Here is a 22,630-nt window from a genome sequence, read left to right on the forward strand (position 1 = left end):
TTATAGCCAAAAGCATCCTAGTTGATACTGCTGATTTCAAGCATCGCAGTGTTCAGAAGCTTGAGGGATATTAACAAATATTTATCTGTTCTTTTCACAACTCTTGTTTTCCTCAGTGTTGGCTTCATTATCAGGCTCCAGGTAGTGGCCCCAGGCAGGTTCAGACTAACATCATATTTACTGCTATGGTTTCAGCCTAAGGATAACTTCCTTCAAAAGAGTTCTGAAAGCAGTCCTAGGATTAGTCAGATGAATCTGACTTGAGTTCTATATCCTTTCCTAGAACAATCCAGGATATTACATAGGTGCTGAGGATACAGAATTTCAGAACACAATACCTGTCATCCCAGTCTAGTGAGGGAGATAGATAAAGGGAAATCCGTGATTACAACATAGAAGATAAATGCCATGTGCACTGCGTGTCATGGTTTTACAAGAGAACGGCAAAGGAGAGGCATCGGTTTCTGCCAAAAAACTTTCCAAGAGTGGGTGAGATGAAAACCAAGTTTTAAAAAATTGAGATGATGAGAACACCATGAGCTAAGTCAGAGGGGCAGTTAAACTCTTGATGCATTTGGCTAATTCTAGGCTACTTCCAACTCTGCCAGTGGCCTTGGACAAGTGTTCTAGCCTCTCTGTATTCACATCAGGAAATTAACCGGGGGTGGGCTGGGAAGTAGGGAAAGGGTGGATAGGACTTTTCCAAGGTTCTTTACAGATTCAGAATCTGATTATTCTATTATAACTTCTTGTTACAAATATCTCCAATTGATACAATAAAGACCTAAAAACAAAGAATTACTGATTTTGATCAATCATGAAATGAAATGACAACTTACCCAGTTTTCTAATTATTGCTAGAAAAAAAGACTTAAACACTGAATAACATAATTAAAATGATCACATTTGGAAAATGTTCCCCTAAAATTAACTGCCTTATAGTTAACAACTAATTTCCCAGGGATACATTTTACTGTTTTTCTCTCAAGTGAGTTCTCCAAGAAGCTATGTTGTTAAAGTCAAAAGTTCATTTGGTGCTTTCCTGAGTTGTTTTGTTTTGATAGTACATATTCTGAAAGCTAAAATTCTCTTGGCCTTCCTTTGAGGCTTCAAGGATCCATTCACACTCATTTACCTACATGCTGGAAACTGTTTACTATACTTACTGTGAAAAGCTGAATTACTAAGCCCCTATTGCACCATCACCGTGCAGTACAGTAAAGTTCAGAAAGTGAAGAGGAGAAAGTAAGGAAGCAGAAATAACGTAAGGAGGTTAAAGTTGAGGAAAGAAAAGTTCTTCTGGGACAGATCCTATGGTGACAGGTTAAGAATACCTCAGTCAGATTACTGATCATCCTGAATTTATCACCTATTTATTCTTTAAAAAGAAAGAGGGAAAAAAGAGAGAGAGCATTTCATCTCTTAATACCTTTTGTTTAATAAATATGGATTTAGGAACTTCCCTGGTGGCGCAGTGGTTAGGAATTCTCCTGCCAATAGAGGGGACACGGGTTCAATCCCTAGTCCGGAAGACCCCACATGCCGCGGAGCAACTAAGCCCGTGTGCCACAACTACTGAGCCTGGGCTCTAGAGCCCGTGAGCCACAACTACTGAAGCCCATGCGCCTGGAGCCCGTGCTCTGCGACAAGAGAAGCCACCGCAATGAGAAGCCCGCGCACTACCAACGAAGAGTAGCCCCCGCTCACCACAACTAGAGAAAGCCCGCGTGCAGCAACGAAGACCCAATGCAATCAAAAAATAAATTAAAAATTTTTTTAAATCATTAAAAAATAAATACGGATTTATTCTTCATCTTGACTATTGACTTTGACCATGTTATCAAAGAAGGACTTTTGCAAAATAACCCCCCCCCGCCCCGTTTTTTTTTTGGCTACACCACACAGCATGCGGGATCTTTGAACCTGTGCCCCCTGCAGTGGAAGCGCAGAGTCTTAACCACTGGAACTCCAGGGAAGTCCCAAGCCCCCCTTTTAAACTTATGTTATTCTAAAATGTGTCTTAATGTTAATATTAACTTGGAATAGACCTATATTTATATACAATCTAAATTCATCATAGAAAACATCTTCCTCTATAGAAATAAAGAAGATTCTCATCTCTTTCCCACCTTCTTTTCACTACTCTAAAACATGAACAGCAATGGAAAATCCCACTGTCTATTACATGGGACAAAAGCTAATGTTTGTTGGACAAATATTGAAAGATTTCAGTTTTGAGCCTTAACATTTTTAGTGTCATATTTCTCATTAGCTTCGAAAAATTATGTTCAAGAAAGGATGAATTTGTTATGCTTCTGTTATTCTTTCAGAAATTAGAATGGTAGGAATAGAAATAAGCTTTGAAACTATTCGAAACTGTATAGATCTATTCTGCTGCCATGGGCCTGTTTATTCCAAAGTTTGATAGCAAATTTATAAGAAAACAATAATGCCATACTTATTAACTGTGTGATACATTAATTTGAAAATATTCATTATGACAAATCATGAGAGGAATGGAATGCTCTATTTGTTTAAGTGATCAAAAAACTCATCTGGAGGAATAATGGACTTTCTCTGGGAATCTGACAGGAAACTACGAGAGGGCGCACACAGCTTGTTTAAAGCACATCTTTGTGTTTACTTTTATTGGAAAGTTTCAGCCTTTTGTAGATGAACCCAAGGTAATTATTTTGGAAGACAGAGTGTTCTTCGGTTGTGCTAAGCTAATGGGATACTCAACTTGCTGCAGCTGGTGAAGTGGAACACCCAGGACAGGAAAAGGAGAAATTACTACCATTTAATATGTGTTGGGATCAAAGAACTCATTTTAATTTACCACTCTGCACAAAAGGGACCTCCCCCTCCTCTGAATTCCATTAAGGGAAGTCTGTTAAGATGTCACTCAGTAAACCCCAGACAGTATTGTTCTAATCTGTTCTTCTCTCACCACCTTGGCTGCTACTACTTGCTATTCACATGCTTGGGCTGCACCTGGAGGGCAAGACCGTGATGGTGACCACTTAAGGTCACACAGGCCTTCCTTTTCTGACCCCTACAACCACCATCACAGACACCCCGGGCACCACATCGCCCTGAGGCCATCAAGGAATTTTTACCACAACTATTGTTTCAGTCATCTTTGGTGCACCACCAGCATCAAAGTTCTCTCTCAAATTAAAAACTTTTGCTCTGTGAAGGATACAGTTAAGAGGATGAAAAGACAAGTTACAGATGAGCGTGACATACTTTCAAATCACATATCCTACAAAAAAGACTTGTATCCAATATATAGGGAGAATTTCTTAAACTCAACAATAAGAAAATAAACTCTGTGAATCAAAAAAATAAATAAATAAAGCAGAAGACTTGAATAGACACTTCACCAAAGAGAAGAAGGCAAATATATACATAAAAAGATGTTCAACATCATTAGTCACTTGGAAATGCCAGTTAAAACCACAATGACACATCACTTCAAACTATTAGAGTGGCTTAAAAGAAAAGACAATGTCAAGTGTTCTGCCACTGGAACCATCAAGCATTGCTAATGGGAATACCAAATGGTAGAAGCACCCTGGCAAACAGTTTCGCAGTTTCTTACAAAGGTTAACATACAGTTCTTATCCCTCAGTCGCACTCCTACATATTTACCCTAATGAAATGAACATCTATGTTCACACAAAAACCCATACACAAATGTTTATAGCAGCTTTCTTCATAATCAGTAAAAACTGGAAACAACCAAAATGTCCTCCAAAGGGCGAATATTTAAACAAACTTTGGCACATCCAAACAATGGAATACTGCTCAGCAATAAAAAGGAACATGCAACAACTTGGATAAATATCAAAGACATTGTCCTGAGTGAAAGAAGGCAGTTTCAAAAGGTTACATACTGTATGATTCCATTTAGACGAATTTCTCGAAAAAGAAAAACGCTACCAATAGAGAAGAGATCGGTGATTGCCAGGGGCTGGGGTGGGAAAGAAGGTGGCTGCCAAGGAACAGCATGAGAGAGTTCTGGGGTCATGAAGCCATCTATATCCGGACTTGGGTGGTAATAAAATGAATCTATAGTTGTGTTAACATTCATAAAACTGTATCCCTCAAAAAATTCAACGTTATTGTATGTTCATTTAAAAAATAAAATTAAAAACAAAACAGGAAATCCTTCAGCACCTCTCCTCTTCCTAAAAATAAAAGAATAGCCAAAAAAAAAAAAAAAAAGAATAGCCAAGACAATTTAGAAGAAGAGGTACAAGGACTTACTGTACTAGATATCAAGACTTATTATGAAGTCATGTTAATTCAAACAATATAGTATTATTGACACAAGAATAAATAAACCAATGGAACAGACTAAAGCCTAGAAATAAACCTACGTATATATGGACATATAACTTATGAAAACGGTGGCCCTGCATATCCAAGGGAGAAAGGATGGTCACTCAAATCAATGGTGTTGGGACAGCTTGGGTGTCCTGAAAGAAAATTCCACTATAGTTATATTGTAGATCTAAATATGAGGCAAAACAATAAAGCTTTAGATGATAATATAGGAGAATATTTTAATAACCTCAGAGTAAGGAAAGAGCTTTTTATTTTTTTTTAATTAATTAATTAATTTTTGGCTGCGTTGGGTCTTCGTTGCTGCATGCGGGCTTTCTCTAGTTGTGGTGAGCGGGGGCTACTCTTTGTTGCGGTGCACGGGCTTCTCATTGCGGTGGCTTCTCTTGTTGCGGAGCACAGGCTCTAGGCATGCGGGCTTTAGTAGTTGTGGCATGTGGGCTCAGTAGTTGTGGCTCGTGGGCTCTAGAGCGCAGGCTCAGTAGTTGTGGTGCACGGGCTTAGTTGCTCCGAGGCATGTGGGATCTTCCTGGACCCCTGTCCCCTGCATTGGCAGGTGGATTCTTAACCACGGCACCATCAGGGAAGCCCAGGAAAGAGCTTTTTAATCAGAAAGGTAGGAATACTGATATTTTTCATCACATCATGATAGCAAGAAATTGGAAATAATTTAAGTGTTCAATAATTACTGAATGCTTAAATCACAAATGGAAAAATATTACCATGCAAGTAATATTTTCAAATAATAGTTAATAATATGGGAAAATATTAAGAGACAGGAGAATGATCCAAACTATGCGTTAGTTATTGGAAATATATTGGAATAAATACAGAAAATATTATCTCTGGTCTATCAGTCAGGTTCCTGACAGTTACGATTGGCACACTCAGAGCAGGTATTTTGAGGAGAATTTAATAAAGGGACTATTTACAAAGATGTAGAAAGGATTTAAAGAGAATAGTTGTTAGAACCCAGAAAGTGGCTATGTGGAGAGGGCCGTCTAACAGAAGCTGAGGCCTTTTATAGAAAGATACACCCAATCCATGGAGATCTAGCAGGAAGTGAACAAGGAGAATAAATGCCTCAATTTCTCTGTTTTCCATCCTTCCAGTCTCTGGCTGGTGCTTCCCATTAGCCAAGTCTAATAGGAATCCAGAAGCCAAAGGGGGCTGGTTAATGCAGCCTATGCAGATCAGGCTTCCAGAGCTCAAAGTAGGGTGGAAAATGGATTTTCAGAGACAAAGGGAGTGTATCTAGGACATCAGGTGATAGGATACTAGAAATGATGATTTTCTTTTTTTGTTTCTTCCTCTACATTTCCTTTCATAGTTATGTTATTTCATATATTACTTTTAAAATGTAAAAACGTGCTATTAAGTCCTAGATATACTTTCTTATTATCTAAACAAAGTGTGTGTTAGGTGTTGGCGGGGTATGGGTTTCCAAAGGAGATAGGAAGGTGTAGATATACCCCTTCATTATAAAATCCTTTATCATAGCATCGGAAACACCTCAATGCCTCTCAACAATCAAATGGATAAATAAAATGAATCCTGTATGGCAAGGAGTAGAATAAAGCCTAGATACCTTACCTCAGCTTACAAGGTCCTGGCCCTGCCCACCTCACCAACTTCATCCCCCTCTTCCTTTCTGCTTTAGCCATTGACCTTCCTGTTCTTCAAGTGTGTCCCTTATTCTCCCTTAGAGCCTTTGGCCTAGGTGTTCTCTCTTCCTGGAATGAAGATCTCCTGACCTTTCTGTGGCTGGCTGCTTCTTAGATTTCATCTTAAATGACACCTCTTTAGAGATGGCTTCTTACCACCCAATCTAAAGTAGCTCTCAAATCTGCTTTAATTAGATATATAATATATATATTTTTAATATGTATATATTTTTCATTTCATCCATCATGTTTTCATATATAATACAGTACACAGCATTCATATATATGTATATACATATATATACATATATAGCTTATTCATTTATTGTATGATGGTTATTTATAGTCACATCCCACCAGAATGTAACCTCCCTGAAAGCAGGCATTTTGTTGGTCTTGAACACTATCATCTCTACCTACAGTGTCCAGCCTATAATAGATGGTCAATTTCTATCTGTTTAATGAATGTATGTACACCACACATGTCCCTACGTGCAGGGAGGTGGAGAGGAGAGGACCACCAATCTGTTTATCATTGTAAGACCAAATGAAATAAGACAGAACACTTTTAGGTTTGTTTTGAAATCCACTGTTGAAATGGTGATAAGAGATTATTTAATGTTATACAAAATTTCAATAGTAATTTCCCACTTGCCAAGAGAAAATTGTTTGTTTTTACAGAGCCTACTATTTCTTTTGAATGTTAACTACCCAATTATGCCTCAGAAGTTGGTTTATAGAGCTGTGGTGAGTCTGATTCTCCATTTAATATACAGGAACAGATGTTCCATGCACGCCAGGGACAGGGGAATCTGTCCTGCTTTCTCTCGTCTCCCTCCTACAGCCCCACTGACTGCTCTCCACACTGTGGCCACATCCACTCTCCAAACTGCGCAACACAGAATCAGGCAGCACGCTACCAATTTCCTGACATTTGATCGTCATTTTGCTAAAAAACAAGTTTAGGCTAATAATAGAGGTGAAATCCTGATACAAGTCTGGAACAATCCAGGGAGAAGTAGAGGCTGAGGGGTAAAGCTGAGGGGCAGAAAACAATTTGCGAGAGTTAAGAGACCAATTTAGAATGTGTTATTTTGAATCTAATTACATGTCCAGTGGTGACTGCTGACCAAGGACTGAAATCTTGATTCATGTCAGTAGAGTCAGAATTTATCTTTTAGGAATTCTACTTAAATAATTCTGAAATTATTTCACTATTAAATTGTGCCTTCTAATATACTTTGTTTCAATGGATCTAATATATTTTGTTTCAGTTTTGACTGATGTAGTCATTAGGACTTACTGATGATTTTTTTCTTAGGAATTCACATTTAAGACACATAGAAGAGTGTTTAATTTGTTTAGGTCCTATTTTCCACAGTAGGGGGGCCTGGAGTGTGAAAAAGGAGCTGCCCATAGGGCGGCCCTGAGAATTGGAAGCTGTCAGGGGTCAATGCAGAGAAGATGGACAGCTAAGAATTGATGGTGCACCCAGAAGGGCTGTCCAACTCAGAAGGGGAGAGGACTGAAGGCATTAGCCCTGTGGAAGGGATGGGACAAAGATGAAAAGGTAGGAACGTAATAATACCGGTGGCCAGGAAGGGTTCTAGATACTTTTTTTTTTTTTTTAACTGGGTGGAAGCAACAGAAGGCTTTCAATTTCCTATGTAAGAACATTGTGGCAGATACTCCCTGTTACCTACTCAGCAGCCTTTTCCACCTTGCTAGGGGACAGACTTGCTCAGTTAAAGAGGGGAGATCCCTGGTCTTAGGAAGGATAGGTTTCTACTTCGGGCCTAAGGGTGAATCATGAGACTCTAGACCAGTGTGTCATTCAGGATTTGGTCAGAAAAATCCAGTTCTGGGCCCACTACATAATAATACTATAGCTGTAATAGTGACAAATATTCTAAGCCTCATTTTTGTAGTCAACCTTTTTCAGTCATAAGATTGTTGTAAAACAAAACAAAACAAAATTAATCGATGTAAGTGAAATGTGATAAAATATTATTTATTTTCTGTTCTCTTAACAAACATTCATTGAGTACCATCTTTGGGTTGTGCTTCTGTGCTAGGAGCTAGATATATAAAGCTTCAAGATACAGGCTGTAATCACAGGTTTCATCTCTAATGTGGGGAGATAGATAAATATATGTAACTATATGTGTGTATTTTTGTGTGTGTATGAAGTTCATTTTTTTTCTTTTTAAGAATGCTTTCTAGACAAATGGAAGTAAAAGCTCATATAAAAGTTTCATTTTAAAAGACTTCAAAGTTTTGTTCTCATATTAGTGGAGACCCAGCCCAATATTTGTCATCATTTATATCTATTATTGTAGTCAGTGGGACTAAATGTTTAAGATGTGATGCTGAGGCTCAGTCTTTGTTGTGCCATTTGAACCACCAAAAGTTAAATCATCAGTACACAGTTGGGTGTGATATTCTGGTTTGTTTTTATAGATGTGAAAATTAGTCATTCATATGTAGTAAAAATGGTCACTCTCTGGAATTTTAGCTTGCCATAACACACTACTACTTCATGATGACAGTGCCAGATAAATGAGCTTTGTCTATTAACAAAGAAAAAGGCTTTTGGCTTGAAATTACGGACTGTGCAAAGTAAAGGATTTGTGGATGAATTGAAAATGATTGTGCCCAAACTGAAGTCTTTTAAAGAAGAGAATGAGTTAGAAAGATTGTTCCTACAGCTAAACTTTCTCAACAGTTCAAGCAGAGCCTTATCTATTTAATTTTAAATTAAAATAGAAAGTGTAAACTATCCCTTTTGAATCTTCAAAAATAAAGGGTCCGGGGTGTTAACTCCGGAGATTGAATTTTAAGACTGGACTGATGAGGTACTTTATTTGTTAGCTCTACACCCACGTCCTCAGAAGGAGGCTCAGAAATCGCCCACGTCCACATTCTCTCTTAAGTAGCCTACTTCTTTTTGAAAACCATCGCACATTCCTACCTGTGTTTAGTTTAATCTTTATAAAATATGCTATATAAATGCTACCTGAAACATGGAGCACTTAAAACCTTCCTGGAATAACTGAGATGTTCTCAACAAAACTGAATAAACAACACAAGGAAGTGGATAAGACTTCTTGTAATTCATTTTGGCAACATTATAGGAATTTAAAAACTCTAGATTGCCCTGTTTTTTATATAATGGCCCTACTCTGCTTAATTGGAACCTAATTATTCCTGTTTTTAGATCATTATAGTTCCCTGCTTCCTTCCTTTTCCCCTTTTGTCCTCAGCAAGAAACTAAATGATACGACTTTTAATGTTTTCTTTATAGATAGTTCTCGTTATGAATAAGATGGAGACAGAAGACAAAGCCATTTATGGAAACGAAGCTCATGGATGACTGGTTGATAATGGTTTCCTGTTGAGTGGTAACCCTGATAGGAGCGATGACCTTGCCCATCATGTTCAACACCACATCTCCAGGACCTGGTATGGGAGCTGGTACCTGATAGATGTTCAGTAGATAGTAATTGGATAAATAAACTATTGGATAAATAAACTCAGCTCTGTCTTGGGTGTTGCTAATATGCATGACACAGGCTAATTGCATAATCATGGTAAAATCACTGTGATAGGAATCATGGAACTTGATTGGCCAATAACTAGATATAACTCTGGGCAAGAAACAATGCTTTGTTTGTCAGACATGGATTTTTAATTTTAAAATGAGGATTTTGGACAACATCACTACTCTGAAAACTTTTTTGTTAGTTTTGTTTTAGTCATGAAACATATTTTTAAAAACATATTGTAAGTGGAATATCAACACACTTTATACAGCTACTAAAGGCAGAACAAATTTGGTTTGAAACAGGGCCAGAACCTCCCCTGCTTGGCCATTCTACCCCTATTGCTTCCTCTCCCAGGATGAGCCTTGGGTCATCTTTTTTGGAACCCTAAGGCTCCAGAGAATACAGTTTGATCAATGAATTTCAATAACCAATAGCCAATGACTTAGTTATTTTTAATATTCTAGTTTGAAAATTTTACGACCAGCATGAAAAGATGTCATAGTGAACAAAGAACACACAGTTCTCAATAACAGCTGAAATCAAGCTCTAGCCCTGCATTACTGTGTAACTTTGTGGTTCATTTTCGTATCTATCAGGCAGACTATGCTGCTCAAGAGCAGTGTGCTGATCAATGACCAGTTAACCTAGGAGGTAATTGTTCTGGTTACCTATTGCTACAAAACAAACTTCCCCAAATTTTGTTTGTTTGATGGTATTCAGCTGGAAAATTTGGGCTGGTCTGGAGGGTCCAAGTCAGTTTCATTCACATTTCTATTTCCTTGACAGGAATGGATTGCTGGGAGCCTGGACTCAGCTGGGACTGTCAAGTAGAGTGCCTACTCCAGGCCTTTCCAGCATGGCAGATTCCAGGCAGGCAGACATTTATATCTAAGAAGAATGTGCCAGCAAACAAGGCATAAGCTATGTGGCCTTTTATGACCCAGCTTTGGAAATCACAGAGCATCCCTGTGCCAGTACTGTACGTCTGAAAGCTGTCACAAGCTTGTCAGATTCTAGGGGAGGGGCTAAGACCCCACCTCTCAGTGGGAGGAGTGTCAAAGAGTTTGCAGCCATGTTTTAAAACTACCAGAGTTATTCTACTCTTCAGTCTCTGTCTTATTACTGCAGAAGTAAAGGAAAATTGGTAGGTGTGAGTCATATATTTCTCTCCACAGTCTTAGGAGAAGACTATTACAAGGGATTCCACACTTTCTCGAAAATTCCATGTTGGAATTAAATGTACCAGGCCAAGCAAATGACTACTGGGTTTCTTGAGTTCCATGCTTCAGACAAGCCTCAGACTTGTGCAACAGAATGTTTTGGCAGAATTCTTTGCCATTGGTATCATTCACTATAAACAAGGCTTCTCTAGTTAGGACATACTAAACCACTCAACCATTGTTTGGATAATGGAAACAGCACATGCACATTTGGAGGGCTGCTTCTAGAATTGCGATTCTAAGAGTTCCTGGCATGTAGGTTTTGTTATGCAACTAGAACCATTTGGATATTTTTTTCCTGCCTCCCAGTAATATTAGAAACAAATAAGTTGAAGCCATAGAATGTATGTTGTCTGGGGAAACATAGTGAATGCACTTTTGGACACAATTCTTTTCTTAAAAATGTCTCATAGAGTGGAAAGGGAATGTGAAAGTGTTTAGGAGGCTAAATTTCTTCTTTTCCTTTGTACTGATAAAAGGACTTGGCTGGACTTTTTCTACACAAATGAAAGGTAACAGGGAGTACTGTTTCACTATCAAAAATGATCTTTTTTTTTTTAACCTCTGTTAACTCTACACGTTGCCTGGAGAATTCTTCTCCTAACGTGGAATATATAACTCAAAATTTTTAAAGACACATAATGGAAAATAATTTCAGGAATCAAATTACATTGGTGGAAAATTGCCACAGAATTGTTTCACAGAACTAATGTGAGAGTTAGTTTTAAGAACCAAGAAATATGAGAGATTTTCTTAGTGTCTTGCACAAGACCGCTTTATACCAAGTGGATCTGCAGTCGATAAGGACATAAATACCAAAATGTCTCTCCTAATCATCACAGTTGTCTCTAAAATTAACAGTACAGGTCAAGCCCTTTGTTTAAATGAAGGTAATGGGTCAACTAGAGTTCTTGCTATCCCTCAGAAAGGTAATAATAATCATTGACAGGTGCTGCAGTATTATTATTTAGATAACTTGCCATTACTGAAGGTAAGGGAGGGCAGTGTTCTGAAAGCTTGAGGCACAGAGAAAGTAACTGTGGCTAGAGCCAGGAGAACTGCTGGGATGGCTGACCAGAGAGAGGCATCAGGAAGGGAACCCCGCACCTCAGGAGGCAGCACTGGGATGCTGTGAGCCAGACGCACAGAAAGGAAAGCTGGGGTGAGAAGCAAGGTGGAGGGGTACACCCATGAAAAATGCTGATCATGCTGTTTTGTATAAGGGTGTGCCTATCTCTGTAAGTTTCCTGGTTAGGAATATAAAATAACCTAGTTAACAACTTGGTTATGGTTAACTTAATCTCTATTCTTCAGCCTTACTGGGTAAAGGGTTAACAAGATTGTAAAGATTCAATGAAATGACACACCTGGCAACGTCTTAACACAAAAGGAGTTCTTGATAAAATGATAGTTGTGTCATTAGAAACAAACAGCCCATCCAGCTGACTAACTTGAGGAGCATTTTGTAAAGGAACTCTTTATAAAGGCCTGGGAAGGATGTGGTGAAACCCCAAGCTTAGTACAACTGTACTATTCACCTGAGGCCTTAATAAATAAGAAAAGGGGGTATTTACCAGAACCTGGAGACAGAGAATAGTTGGAAAGGGACGCCCAAGAGGAGCTGGGACTTTCAGTAGACGGATGAAACCAGTGTGTAGCAATCCCACAGGAGGGAGCTGGGGGAATAAATAATCCAACTGGAGCCAAAGAGTAAGGGAGCTCACTGATGACATCCATATGGGTCAGCCTCCCAGGGGTACAAAGCAGGGTGCATGGAGAGTGGACTTGGAGGGGCAAATGGAAAAGGGACTCAGCATAACCATAATTATAACTATTTTTTCCCATTATTCCAATATCTAGTACCAGAATCCTCAACACTTAGCACAGTGCCTGGGACCTGGATTTTCAATAATAATCTGTTGAATGAATGAATAAATTTGCCACCCATGATTACATCAGTTAGGAATTAAGTCAGGTTGATATTAAAAGAAACCCAACTACAGTAGCTTAAAAACACAAGAGTTATTTTTTACATAAGAGATTTCCAAAGAGGTAGTATTTTTCTGAGTACATTTTTACCTTGAATAAAATCTGCTATAACTAAGGAAGAAGGTCAGCACTCTCTTGATCAAATAGGATGGACATCAAAGACCAAATTTTCTCACTTGAGAAAAGAGAGTTATGGGAGAACCACATAAGTTATCTCCCTTTATCTGTTTCTTAGTCTGAGTCTGAACTAGCCAAATACACTAGTCATCTGCAACAACCATCTGGATAGTGGAAGAGAAATAAACATTGACTGGGGTATTGTGTGTTTGTATATGTGTGTGGGGGGGTATCTTCCATTTTTAATTTTCTAAACCCCTCCCCACCTCACTTTTTGTGCAGCTCACAAACCAATCATGATACTGAATCAAATCCCAGCTTGTTCCCCCAAAATAGTTCTAAAAATGGCCCTATCAAAAATGGCTTGATTGAATTTTTGTCTTTAAATTAAAAAAAATAATAATTGAGAAAAAAATCAGAAAAGTACAAAGGACAATACATCAAACTCTCATGTCCTCACCAGTTACAACAGAAAATTAACGTTTAAAAAATACTTGCTCCTTTTAAAAGTAAAACTTATAAAACAAAATCCCCCTCTAGACCAAAGCCAAGTGTGTAAGAAAAGTGGACAGGATGCTAAGGGCAGGGGCCTTTGCCCAGGATCTCTTCCTGGGTCTCTTGGGAAGATAGCCTTGTAAGTTTCCCACATACCAACATGGAAGTTGGCCATATCAGTGTGAACTGGGAAGTTCTCTCTCTTGGAGATATATGCAGGAAGAAGGTTTAGCTTTCCAGTGCTCTTCTAATTTGTGTATGCCACTGATTGGGTCCAGGGTTTCCTGATAGAGGAGGTGGGGAATGGGGTGGGGGGCTGGGGGTCAAATCAGAAGATTACCCTGTGGAAGTCAGCAGGCCTGGGAAGGATGATCTTATAGTAGAGGCTGGGGGATCAGACTCAAAGCAGAGCCAGCTGGGGGCTACGGGAGAGACCCGGGAGGTCCTGAGCACCATCAAGTGCTAAGATAAGACCAAGTCAGCCTGGTAGCACCACTGGGCCAGACCACATTAAGATCAGATGGTAAAGGACACCAGTTGCCAACTTCAGCTGCAGTGCCAGAGGGAAGGCATGACCAGGCAAAAAAGAGAGATGGCCAGCAAGGGTCCCAGTCCCTCCCATCGCATTCTACCACCATTAGATGGCTTAATCTACCCTAATCAGATGCTATTCGTAGAGCATTAGGGTAAGTCTGAGGGATGGATCACTTTACTCAGTCACACAAAAGATACTATTTGAAACTATGGATTGAATGTTATTGCTTTAAAAATATGCTTCATTTTTATAGTAAAATATTGACATGGTCCATAGATTTATACAATGTACAGAAAAAACTCTTGCTTTCCCATCCACCCCATTCCTAATCCCCCAATAGCATTCTTCTCAAAGAACACAATTTTAATTGGCTTCTTGTGTATCTTTCCAGAGTTTCTTTATGCTATTACTAGAAATGTTAATACATATTTTTAATCTTATTTTTTCATTTTCTTAAAGCAAAGGTAGCATAACTATTTTTGGCCCTTTTTCCCATTTAAAATGTATCACTGGGATTTCTGTATCAGGACAGTATATAGTGTACCCATTCTTTTGTTTGCTTTTTGGAGAGTAGTGTAAGGATACTTCATAATTTATTCAACTCTTTCCTTATTGATGAACATAGATAAAATTTTGCTATTATAAGCAATGCTGCAATGAATAGCCTTACAAATATGTTATTTTGTCTACATGCAGGTATATCTTTAACAAAAACCGAGCGAGTTGAAATTTAAATAAATGTGTTAAGTGGATGGAAACATTTATGCCACAGAAGATTGGAACATTGCCAAGTCTGATTGTCCCAGGCACCCAGTGAGAAGTATCTTTTAGGGGATCAGATCAGTTAATGGAGAAATAAAGAAGCAACGTAATCTCGGCACATTTAAGCATTTTGTTAGTAAGTTGGCGACTCTACCTCATATCCATAGATACATGTAAGCAAACATTAAAAATAAAATTGGGCTGTCTACACACCCTTGTAACAGTTGCAAGACAGAGATCCACTGAGACCAGTCCTGAAAGGATTTACAAAGAATGACAAGGAAATTGTCTTGGAAATCTAAGAACAGGGGCCAGGTTAGGGCAGGTTCCTGTGCAAAGGGCTGGAGTCTGGATCTGGAGCCCAGGCATCTGCCAAGAACCGCACAGCAGGAGCTGGAGTCCCTGCTGCAGAGCTGCGTTGACAGCATGGTTGGCTGCCCTCCGTCTGCCTGTTTGCCCCGCCTTCAATTGCTCTGTCTATTATTCTTAATTTTTGTTCCCTCATAGTTTCAGTTTACTACTTCTTACAGCAGTTTCTCAATCTTTAATCTACCTTATTGCCTTTTAACTGAGCTCTCACTCTTATTGTCTCATGATTTCTGGGTTTTTAGTACAAATTTCAAACTTTGCCCTGCTGTGTTTCATCCAGCACATACAGACAATAGGTTGCTGGCAAGTCAACTAATTGGCTACCCTTGGATCTGTTACTCTCCTGAGCCAATCAACAACAGTGGAAGGAGGAAACATGGTAAAGCAAGGCCCCCCTGCCTGGCTGCAAGAGGAATGGGTGGGGCTGTTTCCCTCACAATGGGATGTGGTCAGGGCAGGTGTGTTAACATTTCCAATATATAGAATCATGGTAACATTTTTCCATGTTGTTTAATATTCCCACATGATTATAAATAACTTCATAGTCGTCTATCATATGGAAATTCTGTAATTTATATTATGAATTCCCATTACTGGACATTTAGATTGTCTTAAGCTATTTTGATAATTCTTTTAAAATAAAATGAAATGAAGCCAGGTTTAAAAATCCCTCAAGCTGACAAAAACCATTTAAGCCACTTACGCAAAACTAAGTGGTTCATTTCAGGAAGGTAAGTGAAATGTAATTTAGGTTATTTCTTGTCAATGTCTTTGATAATCATAAAACTTAAGTCATCTTCCCCAAGTGGTATAAGATAATCACTTTTCACCAACCTCCTGCAGTCTGGAAACCCCCAATGTAATAACTAATCCTTGTAAAGGCTAAACAACATCCTCCTTTTCACTTTAGAAGCTATCCTGTAATGCCATGCCTCTGAACTTTACACCAGTTTTGGGTTTGAAATCTCCCCGTTTTTGTTTCTCATTCAATAAATTATTCATATCAAGTAAAGTTCTCTGACTTTTCTTTCGACAATATAAACAACACTCCACTAAAAATCAAAGAAAGAGGTGCTTTGAGGGTTAGAAACAGGGCTGGCTTCATGGGTGTGACCCAGGCCATTGTGTTCAAAAGGGCCCTGTGCTTGGTTTAATGTTCTGCTATAGCTGTCTTGAAATTAGCAGTAATTTCTGAACAAGGGGCCTTGCATTTTTATTTTGTGCTGGGCTCCTCAAATTATGTAGATGGTCCTGGTTAGAGAATATATATAACAAGGAGAAAGGGATGAAACAGTGATGAGCATAATAATAGTTTTTGAAGAAATAATGGTTTTTGAAGAAAATATTCTCAGTTCAAGACAGTTTCCCCTTCCTCTCAACTACGATATCCATAAGAGAGAAGAATCAGAGCACACTCAGATACTGTTTTCTGGAGAGGGTCCTCTGCCTTGGTGCCCACTGCTGGGGCATGCCCTTGAAAAGTTTTGGGGCTCCAGTGACAAAGAAGAGCTGTGCCTCACTTCCTGAGTGGAACTGGGAGAGACAGCAAGCTTTATGGGCCTCCCCTCAGCAGCATGGTGGGGAAGCAATAGATATGGTGGAGGACTGTCTGCCCAGGGGAGCCTGAGACACCCTCACATGGTCCCCCAAACCCAGGTGGGCTGGAAGCAGCTGAATGCTTTCCTGAGAGACCAAGCGATGGGCACAAGCCTCCAATAGAGAGGACTTAAGAGACTTTGTGGTCAGGAGTAAACAGGATCCATATGTACCCATGACCTGAGGCCAGGTGGGAAACAGGATATTTCAGAGGATGTCACTGAGGGCAGACAGGATCAGGGACCAGAGACCCACCCTGATGCCTTGCAATAACCTACATACCCTGAGTCAAAGTACATCAGATATCAGGGTAATAGAACATAAAGATAGAAATTAAGTCAGCTGAAGAAAAATGAAATACATTTTAAAAGCTTGCACTTGTGGCCTGAGATTCTTAACTTGCTACACATACTTTTCATAGGTGCAAATATTTGAGCTTAGATAGTCCCTTGGAGCTCATCAAACACCTGGAAAAAAAACATGTGATTTAAGAATAAACACTCCTCTGTTCTTTTAAATGTTTTTACATTTCATGAATAGTTGAACCAGTGTCCGGCTCCTGAGATACTTTGATAAACATCTCAGAAATCGACTCGTGATGTTCACCTTGTTATTCTTCAGACTTGGCATACTTTTAGCAGTGGAACCCTCTCTTCAAATGAAATATGAAGTACCTCGAAATACAAACAGCTAGGTGGGGTGTTCTGATGGGAGATTAGAGTCTCTCCCTTCCTCACTGTCCCCTTTCACCCTGAGGTGGTCCTAGAGACACCCCCTCCACACACACACACACACACACACACACACACACACACACACACACTTGTAATCCTAGTGACTGTGTACGAGCTGGAAAACCACCACTTGTTCAGACTGTTCTAGTTTTGATGGCCTCATAAATAAGAAGCAAAATGGTGATGCACTTAGCCGGCTGATCCTCAGTCTACACGTCTGTAAAGTGAGCAGGATGGACTGGCTCAAAGGCGTAACTGGCATTAGAGTCTCCAAAGTGGCTTTAAGGATGTCTGTGCCTGCTTCCCGTTCCCCTGCTGAGATAGTCTGGAGTGGGGCCCAGGGACCTGCATTGTTAAAAGCACCCCCACCTCGTCCTAATATGCAGCCAACACGAGAAGGTGAAGGAAGATGACCTTTGAGGATTGCTATCAACCATAAAATTCCATGAAGAGGAATTTGGGGAGAAGAGATATTTTCTCACATTTTAACCAGATCTTTAAGTGACTGGAATAATTTGCTTGTTTACCTTAATTTGACAAACCGGTTGGAACAAACTCTGGAGGGTAGGAGAGTCTTTTGAGGACTCACAGGCAGTAGGAATAATATATTTTCAATTTCACTGGGGTTAAATCCAACGATGAAGCAGAACGAATTACATTCTCCTAAGAAAGTAAGAATGTCTTTCCAGCAAAAAAGAGTCCTTGGAATAATTATTTGTCCTTGGCTCTTTGGAAAATCATGGTTTACTGCCAGATGGGTATAGAAGAGGAATGATTTTATTCATGTGAATGTCAATATTGCCTTTAGGAGGTAGGAATGTTAAAAATAGTGTTTGAAAATTTTGAAGTCTAGTTACCATATAATGAAATCTCAGCTATAATCTTGCCCTCTCTGAGAAAAGTATTATTCTGTTTTTGTTAAATATTTAAAAATTAACCCATAAGGAAATGAAAATCATCATTTTAATCTTGCCTCATATTTGTTTAATAATCTCATATGACTAATTTTCTAATTAAGGAAATGGAATTGATTTTGGAAAGTTACCATGTAGTATTCATGGTTGAAGTGTTCAATATTTCATTATGACATTTAACCCAGTTTAATAAAAATTCTGCAGTTTTGTAGGAGAGCATTCCCCAAATGTGTCCTATTGCTGCTGTAAGAGATTAATAGAGGTCACACACAAAATATTTCTATATTGAAGGAAGTTTGGGAAACACCACATACCTATATATATTTGGGTTTGCATTCAATACCCTAATTAAAGCTCTTAACAATTTCCTTTATAACAAGTGCTTTTACTTCAAGACTATTTATAGACATAGAATAAAAGGCAAAGACAGATTTTTTTAAAAAAATTATTCTCAGCCCCTATTTATTCTCTATTTACTCAGAGACCATAACAAGGGGGAGCTCACTTCTAACTCTTGGTTCTCCAAATGCAGAAGTTGACAGATGATATGGTTATTCTCAGCTGAGACTCTAAAGCAGATGAAGTTCTGAGTATAATGAAGTTCCTCTCAGAATTCTAAGGAGGAGTACAGGTGAAAAGACACAATTTGGGGTTGAGTTGTTGATTTTTATCCCTTCATCAGGATGAAGTGTGACATGTGATATAGTGGCTACACTGTCCAATATGGTGGTCACTAGCCACATGGAGCTATTTAAATTTAAATGTAATTAATTAAAATTCAATAAAAATTAAAACTCAGCTCCACACATGCACTAGTCACATTTCAAGTTCTCAATAGTCACAGGTGAATATTTCCATCATCAAAAAAAGTTATACTGGAAACACAGGTCTAGAATACTTGTCCCAGCCATTGAACCCTAACTCAAGATAAGAATTTTGTACTCTCCTGTTTGTCTGGGGCCTTCTCTATCCATCTACACTGATCTCCTTTGTCTTGACAACTGGTTTTTATTTTATATTTCACAAGATTTTCTCCCTAGGTACTATTTTAGTACCTACCTTAGTGTTTCAGTTATTTATTTTCATGATTCTGAGAGTTAGCCAGGCTCAGTTGGTGGTTCTTCCTCTTCACATGGTTCTTCCTCTTCACTAGAATCTCTTGCGTGACTGCAGTCAGCTGGACACTTCACATGAACCTGGAATGTCAAAGATGATTTCATCTACATGCTGGGCATCTCTGCAAGGGTGACTGGAATGGCTGGGAGCTGGCTGGTCTCTCATTCTCTCTCTTACAATTATGGTTCAACTCTTGTTTTACTCTATAAACAGGTGAAAGCAGAAGCTGCCAGACCTCTGAAGGGCAGGGCCTAAAACTTGCCCAACAATGCTTCTATCACATTCTATAGGTCATAGCAAGACACAAGACCAACTGGAGTCAAGGGGAGGGAAAACAGTTTTCACTGCTTGATGGGAGGCACAGTTATCTTTGCAGACGATCTATTATACTAACTAACCCCTTTTTTGATTGTTACATAAGACATTCTTGAAAATAAGTATATAACAGAACTGAATAATGAATAACAACAAATAAACTTTTACTTTACAGTTTTTACATGCAGAAATATATACTTGTACATAAAATTTCCACAGCATGTAGGAGCCAGAGGTGGCGTCATCAGAACTGCTGTGGTAAGAAAGGCTGGGGGTGGGGAGGAGGGTGCAATGATTCTCCTTCAAACCCCTCTTCCACCCTTTCTCTTAGAGAATCACAGTGGCCATGTCTGTACTAAAGAATCTCAGCAAGCCTGCAGAAGACAAGCAGTTTTCCCAAGGGAATTTGGATGTGTCTCCCTTCATATTTACCCATCATGAGATGATTTCCCCACTTTTCTTTGAGATGCTTAAAATAAATTCTAGCTGGGCAGTTCAGTCATAAGTAAAAGAAATATGTGATGCTAAAATGCATTCATAATTTAAAGATGCAATTGAAAAACAAGATAACATGTTTTACAAATAATATTTTCCATAATTAGAACATTAGCAATTTCCAAGATGAAAATGTGTGTGTGGAGATGGGTAGGGGTTCAGAGTACTGTAAGCTTGTGAGAATATACATTTAAACAATTTTGAATGGCATTTTAACAATATTTATCAAAATTTAAAAACCATGCCATTTAAGTCAGTATTTCTACTTATAGGAATTTATCCTCATTCCAATAAATCCTTAGTCAAATCCCTCTCTTAACACACTCCATATATTTAATGACCTTTTTGTCTTTTGAAGAAAAAGAAATATCAAATTGAGAGATAACAATTGTTCACAAGTAAGATGTATCAGGATGGGAATGCTCTTTTCTTAGTAAAACCAGCTTCACATTATTGCCACAAATTGGATGTGTAAAGATTGCAGAATTTATGGAAAATGTCTGTTCAATAAACTGATCCAGAATGCTGTGTAATATTACTTTAACAATTAGGAAGAGAGATTTGGCACGTCCCAGTGGATTTCTACCTCAAGGAAGGTAATTGAAAGAATCAAAACTTATTTGCCCTTTGAAGATGTCATTCACCTGTAGGCAGAACCTTCCATGAGCATTCTGGTAAAACACAGAGAGTGCAGACAGCTCAGATATTTGAAAGAATTCTGCTCACCAGCAGCAGAAGGAAGCCAATGTGGTAATATCTGAATATTGAATAAAGTTGCTTTGAGTAGAGAATAAAGGTGCTATATAATAACTCTTTTTAGCTGGCTTCTGGGTCTCTTGGGTCCCTTGAAATTTATGCCCCATTACTTATTAGAACCAAAATGAGAACTTGCTTAGAAGGTAATCCTTGGTTTTCAAGCACCTAATTCAATCTGACAGATACTCACATAAGTATGCAAAGATATCCATATAGGACTGATCATTGCAGTACGGTTTGCAATTAAAAAAAGGGAAGCAATCCTAATAGGAACTGCTTACCTGGATGAGGTACATCCACACAATGGAATGCCAATATACATAGCCATTAAAATGAAAATGTAGAGCTCTCTCTATATATTTCTGTGGAAAGATGTGCAAGATATGTTAAGTGAAAAAAGAAAGGTACAGAACAATATGCAAAATAAAATATACATTCATCTAAGTAAAAAAATGTGTGTGTGTGTGTTTGAATAGACAGAAAATTTCTGAAAAGGACTATGTAAGAAATTTAACAGTGGTCATCTATAGGAAGGGCATGGGATGTAAACAGGGGAATTAACTATACCTTCTCATTATTTGATCTTTAAAAAAAAACACAAGCGAGCATACTTTCATAACTTTTAAAAACGAATTAAATGGTGAAGAAATAAAATAACTGGCAAGGAAAAGGAAAAAGAAAAATTTTAAGTAATGTGTTCTAAAACAATCCCATATAATGTAGTTAAATGATCATTTTAATCTGAAGCACATGGCGGTCAATAGTTTTATGATACACAAGAAAGAATACAGGGTTTGGAGCCAGACAAATCCAGGATTAAATTCCAGCTACCCAGTACTTAGAGTAGAGCTTTGGGAAGGTCACTTTCACTTTTAGAAACTCAGTTTTCACATTCATCAAATGAATATAATCATACCTTCCTGACAAGGAAAATTATGTTGGTAAAATACATGGCATACTGCCTGTGCCACAGTATTTGCTCGGTAAGCGTTGCTGCTGTTGTTACACTATATGCAAGCTGTCTGGATCTAAGTCTCAACTTCAGTTTCTACATCTGAAAACAAGAAAAATTAGTACCCATTATATGGGCTACAGAGAGATGAGCTCAGGCAATCAGCAAATTGTATTTTTAATATCTGCACAAATTTCCTAAGAGCTACTTACAGGTGATTTCCAACTCATAAAGGAAAAAAATACTAGTTTCCATTAAATCCACTTCATAATCAGCCTACAAAAGACCATTCTAGTTGAATACCTTCCCAATGGTATTCCCTTATTTTGTTGCTCACAGCCTTGTGAGTCGATTCCTGTGTTGAAGACTACTGGCTCACATATCTGGGTACTAATGACAGTGTACATCTTAGCGAACTTATCTTAGTTCAAAATCTCCCCTTAGACCATGTTTAAGAAATATTTTTTTAAATACAATTTTTTCTTATGGGTTTTATTAGTCAGGATCCTCTAGAGAAACAGCCAATAGGATACATATGCACATATATGAGGAAATTTGTAATAGGAATTGGCATATGCAGTTATGGAGGCCAAGACATCCCACAATCTGCCACCTGCAAGCTGGAGAACCAGAAAAGTTGCAGGTATAATTCAGTCCAGGTCAGAAAACCTGAGAACCAGGGGAGCCCATGGTGTAACTCCCAGTC

At 38.5% G+C, this 22,630-nt stretch overlaps 1 long non-coding RNA gene across 1 annotated transcript in view; it reads right to left on the reverse strand.

Annotated features, from left to right (window-relative positions):
* Positions 1-21,335, reverse strand: part of LOC125961076 (uncharacterized) — a 31,578-nt gene extending 10,243 nt beyond the window's left edge. The window contains exons 1-2 of the long non-coding RNA XR_007471403.1: positions 21,254-21,335; positions 19,350-19,486 (exon numbers count right to left, since the gene is read on the reverse strand). This is a non-coding gene — a long non-coding RNA (uncharacterized LOC125961076). The remainder of the gene's footprint in view (positions 1-19,349; positions 19,487-21,253) is intronic.
* Between the last annotated feature and the right edge of the window lie 1,295 nt (positions 21,336-22,630).

Source organism: Orcinus orca, chromosome 14, assembly GCF_937001465.1.
Source record: "Orcinus orca chromosome 14, mOrcOrc1.1, whole genome shotgun sequence".
NCBI classification, from domain to species: domain Eukaryota; kingdom Metazoa; phylum Chordata; class Mammalia; order Artiodactyla; family Delphinidae; genus Orcinus; species Orcinus orca.